We start from the raw sequence: 6,557 nt of genomic DNA on the forward strand, positions 1-6,557 counted from the left end.
ACTCAGTCGCAAACCGGCTACTCAGAGGTGATCTTTGCCTGACATACAAGGCTATGTCTAACCCAGAATTGCTAGAAATGCTCCACCTAAGAAAAACACAATCCACCAGAGCTACTCGCTCAAGGGACTTAAACCTGACATCAACAATAAACAGGACTTGTTGGAGGGACATATTCATGTCCCAGAGACTTCCCTTGCTGTGGAATAAGGTCCCCATAAATGTGAGGCAGAGCTCCTCATTAGCGCTCTTCAAGTGGAATCTTGATGGAGTGGATGGGAAACAGGAAATTCACCCTGGGAATCACTTTGGAGGCCCTGCTAGACAGAGGCACAGGAAACTAAACTACTTTGGAGGGAAGCGTAAGCAAAAAACTTTTTGGCTATGCTTAATTATGCCCTAGGGCCAGTAGCCTAGTACCTACCTATGAACCTATGAACCTATGAGTGGTGCATACTGATGAGTGTCTGCACTCACAACAGCAACTGCTAGATATGTTTGGTCCACTGGTGTTTGAAGACATGGCCTTCATGTGTTTAAGTGTGTGAGCATGCCCAGTATGACCTTTCAGTATGTTGTTGACTGACATTGCCTTCATTTGTCTGTGTGTGTGAGCATGCCCAGTATGGCTGTCTGTATTGAATGTGTGGATCGTGTCCAGGTAGTTTGTGCTGCAGTGCTAACCTTTGTGTTGTACACTGACAGGTAGCATGCTGTCTCTGCAGGGTATCCATCGATCATTTGGCTTTGACTGTTACTACATTTCTGCATAGCGGGGGGGGACTCACCTGACTATTCCTACATTTCTACACAGGAGTGGGGGGGTACACTTGACTGTTATTACATTACTATGTAGGATGGGGGGCATACCTGACTATTACTACATTATTTCTACACAGGATTGGGGGGCACACCAGACTATTATATTACTATGTAGGATGGGGGGGCATACCTGACTATTACTACATTTCTACACAGGATTGGGGGGGCACACTGGACTGTTATTATATTACTATGTAGGATGGGGGGGCACACCTGACTATTTTTACATTTCTACACAGGATTGGGGGGGAATACCTGACTGTTATTACATTACTATGTAGGATGGGGGGGCATACCTGTCTATTTCTACATTTTTTACACAGGGTTGGGGGGCACATCTGACTGCTATTACATTACTATGTAGGATGTGGGGGGCACACATGACACTTGTACATATTTGCTATGATTATACTGGTATGTCAGGTACTCCATTTCATTCTGTATTGCTAACTATCATTCTGACTAGAGGCATACCAGTGTACTACAGATAAGGACTTTTGGTTGCCCTACATATTATTGTCTGACTTCCTACCCTTCAGAACTAACATCCCACTGCCTGCCCTGCTGTGATCTGTCTGTGTAGGCCTGGGGAGGAGGTTAACCATAGCCATCATTCAGGGGGCATGGCACAGGCTCTGTTTGGGTTTGTCTACACCTGTCCTGCTGGCTGAGACTGTTGCTGGGTATGTGAACCATTCTGACTGGCATGTGTGGGTCATATGGATACACATGTTGCTCAGCACATTTCCTGCAGTGGGTTTTGTCACCCTGTGTAGTACTGGCTACTATGGTGACTCCAGTATGTGTTACAGATGTCATGGTGCCACTATGGGTGTCTACTGTCTGCTGCCAAGGCCAGGGCACACTGGGCATGCCTCCTTCTGCCTACTTGGGCAGGCTCAGGTTGTTCCTCCTCCGGGTCACTCTATGCCTCTGTCGGCCTTGGCATTGGTGGGGGGCTGTGTGGCTCTGCCCCATGCTGATCCTGCTGCAGCTGTTTCCACAGGATCATATTGTGTAGCATAGCACATACCATAACAATTTGGGTATATGTAGCTGGTGAATACTGCAAGGCTCCACTGGATATGTCTGGCCTGTGCATGTGCCTCATTATGGCATTGTTGTTCAGGTGTGTATGCATTTCTGATGGGTGTCATTGCCGGTTTATGAGCCAGTATGTTTTATATCATTTTATTTTATTATCATTCATTTCCATTAAAATTTTCAAATTTTAAGTGTTTTTAAGTGGAATTGGTGGCAGAACCGTTCATTCTTGGAGTTTCATATTTTGATGTGCTCTGCCTTTGGTGACGCTACTTACTTTTTTTTCTGCCTGGTCATTTATTGGTGGGGGTGTCACACATCCACTGTATAATGGAATCAGCATTACCACAGCAGCCAGCATTGGAAATGGCAAGTAGAAGGATCCATGCTAACAATTTAATGGGTTTATCTAACCCACTTCTTATTCTTGGCCTTGAAAGTGGCATTTTGGAGCTACCAACAAACAAGGGAGACACATTGCTATTTGAGAACATTTATAAGGAAGTAGAGAATGCAGCTTTTAAATTGAAGTGTCTGCAATGGTAACACTTTCATATGGAGGCATGCCTTCACCATCACATTATTCCACAAGGTTTAAGAGTAATAAGCATGCAGACTTATGGCAATATGTACCCTGAATTGCTTGCCAAATGGCAAAGGATTAACATAGATACTAGTTTCAGTTACATGAAACTTTTGATAGAATTTTTTAAACCTCAGTAGGGTGAAGCAGCTACCCTAATAGAACAAAAACAGAATGAACTGGAACAAATGACATTATCTGATAATAATTTGATGAAGCTAGGGGCACTGCAGGACAGGCTTGATGCTTATGATACCAAGTTAAAAGGAGTGAAAATTAGCAAACTATCCAGGGATTTTAATGATTTTATGAAGGGTCACCTGTTTGAATGGCCGAAAGACAAGAATATGACCATACAGGCCAGGACCAATGTAAATACTGGAATAGCAGCAAGCCATGAAAAGGAAGAGGCTGTTATCAGGAAACCAACAAGGATTGCAGTAGAAGCAAAAGTGCATGCTAGTCCCAGGCAAAATAATAGTAAGGTCTTGAGAACACACAAAGCTGTGATTCATGCTCTGGAGACTAATGTTAGCTCGGTAATCAATACTGAGAACATTGAAATACTATCGGAGCAGGGTGAAGAAAATATATCTATTTTGAACAACAACAAGAATTTGGATATGCAGAATGCCACTAAATGCAAAGATGGGGTGGTACATTTACCGCTTTACCAACAGCTTCCTTTTTCATTGCAGAACAACACTTCAAGGGAAGCACACCCCCAGAGCAGGGAGAGGAAGAAACGGAGGTTTCAGGAATAAATGATTCCCTTTTGTTTAACATATCGAGTATTGTATTAACAAGAGATCAGACTCAGCTATTAGAGAAAGGAATGAGTTTCATACTCTCCTTTCCTTCACCAATGAGTGAATTTACATTAGATTTAAAATTCTATGGGAGGAACGTGACTTTAAGACATCTCTTTGGCAACACAAATAATAAGGAATCTCAAACCAGAAATGGATATAGGAAACCAAGTACATTTGTTCCTGTTTATCATCCAGCTGTAAATGCTTTTGTGCGATTATGTGAAAATGAAGTGGCTGAATATAGACAGCAAAAGGGAAGTAAACATTTTCATAACTTAACTCTAAATGAGAAGAGAGCACTATTTGAACTATCAAATATGAAGGGCATCATGATAAAGCAAGCTGACAAAGGAGGGCCAATTGTAGACATGGATATGTCGTTCTATGATACCAAGATGAAAGAGATGATAGTGGACATAGCCACCTACCTGAGGACTGATAAAAGAGAATTGAACACCATTATATGCAATGTTCAAGATACACTTTAATACAAGCTCATGAATAAATTGATAAGCAAGGAGCTGTTTGATTTTTTTGAACTGTGTCATCCTGCTATACCCAGCATCAATGGAATGCCTAAGGTGCATATGAATCTATATGACCCTCCCATACGACCAGTTGTTTCGGGAAAAGGATGCATAACTGAACCCCTTTCTATTTTAATAGAAGGGAAGTTAAAGAAATTGTTACCCCATGCACCCGCAGTGATCAAGGAGTCAGCTGAGTTCATAAGTAGACTTTACAAGAAACTACAACAGATGAATACTTGTAAGGATCTATTATTGGTAACTATGGATGTGAACAGTTTGTTCACATCCATACCCAATGATCTGGGGATCAAAGCAATCAGAGACTTTGGTGTGAAGCACAAAGCAACCAGTGATATACATCTACTATGTAGTCTCTTGGAATCGGTCTTATATAACAATGTATTTCTGTATGATAGTACTTACTATTGGCAGAGGTCGGGGGTAGCGATGGGAACTCCATGTACAAACAGTTATGCCAATCTGGTCCTGGCAAGATGGGAAAAGCTAAGGAAAGTGGATATTAACAATAAATGGAATAGAAACATAGCTTTCTATAATCAGTTTGTGGATTATGTCTTTTTTTTATGGGATGGCTATCCAACCTCCTTGGAGCACTTTGTACAATTTTTGACCAACACAACTTCGTTTTTGAAATTTGAAGTGACATCTTTTAGTACGGGGATAGAATTTTGGATGTTAAGTTGATGTTAGATGACACAGGATGCATTAATACCAGAATGTATAGGAAATCTTTATAGCGTAATCATTTATTACACAATACCAGTATGCATGTTCTTGACAACATAGTGACCAACCAACTAACTTGAGTGTCCAAGCTCTGCATGAGGGATGAGGATTATAGGGAGGAGCAAACCAAACTCATTAATGACTTTATTAAGAGAGGATATAAAGTCAGAGAGAGACACAGATCAATGAAGCAATTACTTTGGAACTATGCTCTCAGAGGGGAAGACCCTATTTTTTGATCCAAGGAGAAACAACTAAAACCAAGGAAAAGGAGGCAAAGTCCAATCTGAGATTCCAGTTGACATATAGTACTGACAATCTTGCTATTCGTAACACCATCAGAAAATTCTGGCCAGTGCTAACATCTGATAACAAAATCAAGGAAATTGTTGGGGACCAACCCAGCTTTTCTTTTAAAAACAGAAAAATTTTAAAAAGACCATTATGTTATTGAACAGAAACTGAAGCTATTTCTGAAGACATGAGTTTTCAAATGAATAGGAGGGTTGGTACATTCAGATGTGGAAATTGCAAGGCATGCTCTCATATAAACATCTCAAATATCTTTATATATCCCCTAACTAAGAGGAATTATAAATTTGAAGGATTTGCTAACTGTCAGAGTAAGAATATTATCTATGTGGCAACCTGCAGTTATTGCAAGGTATACAACTTAGGGAAAATGAATCAAATGCTTAAGGAGCGCATCCTAAAGTACTTATCCGACATAAGAAAAAAAGTTACCAGTAATGTACATTAGTGGAAATGACAGCCATTCTTTCATGTTTATGGCACTAACTAGGCTTTATAAAACACCAGGAGGTGGGGACTTAGTAAATCAAACAGAAATTGAAGAGATGAAGTGGATAATGAATTTGCGTTCAGATCAGCCACCAGGTATGAATGCATTTGTTCCTTTAAAACCTGCATTAAAAGGGAAACCTCTCCAGCACTCAAAATGACATAATTGAAAGGGTGTGTATGCTGCTATGGTTACTAAGTGTTTCTAAGTGAGTGAACATTAGGAAATGAAGGTACTTAAGAGGAAGTTTTACTGGCTAACATTCAAGATTTGAAAAAGGTATTACACGAAAGTGCTTATCCGGTTTATGAGCAGAGTGTTTTATTTAATTTTATTTTATTATTGTTCATTTTCATTAAAGTTTTCAAATTTTAAGTGTTTTTAAGTGAAATTGGTGGCAGAACCATTTGTTGTTGGGGAATACTGCAAGGCTCCACCGGATGTGTGCAGACACCGGAACTGTGACCTAAGCATCCCAAACAGACGCTCTATTATATGTCTGGCCTATGCGTGTGCCTCATTATAGTGTTGTTGTTCAGATGTGTGTGCATTTCTGATGGGTGTCATCAGCCACAGCTCCAGTGTGTACCCAGCATCCCTCCACTAGGTGAACGTAAGGGATGTCCCCACTGGCAAATCCCTGGTACAGCTGGGTCAGATGCCATATGTGGGAATCATCATAGCTTCCAGGGCAGCCAGCACACACATTCATTATAATTCCCTGTTCATCACATACGACCTGGCAGTTGATGGAGGGCATGCCCCTGAGGTTGATGTAGGCCCTACCCAGCTCACCGTGTGGTGCTTTGATGCATATGTGCGTGCAGTCTATAGCACCCACTACCCCAGGGGATTCTGCTATTTGGTGGAAGGGACGCATATTGCTGGTCAACACCTCACGGGTGTTGAGGAAATATACGGGCTCACTGGCATGTGCTGACATGGCATCCAGGAACTGGTGGAATACTCTGGATGCTGATGCCTGTGAGATCCCCATGATATCCCCAGTTGTGCTTTGGGAGGTACCTGTGACTAGTATACCTAGGCCTACACATACCTTGGTATCCACTGGTATGGGTTCCCCTCGGTCTGTTTGGTGTGTCAGGTGTGGCCGGCAGAGCTCAACAATTTGCTGTAGGAGGTCTTTGTCCACCCTATAGAGCTCTACTATCTCCAGCTCATGTAGCCCCTGGTAGGTTACCCTGGGTCTGTATACTCT

Source organism: Protopterus annectens, chromosome 12.part0 (assembly GCF_019279795.1).
Source record: "Protopterus annectens isolate FY-2018-M chromosome 12.part0, PAN1.0, whole genome shotgun sequence".
Taxonomy (NCBI): Eukaryota; Metazoa; Chordata; order Ceratodontiformes; family Protopteridae; genus Protopterus; species Protopterus annectens.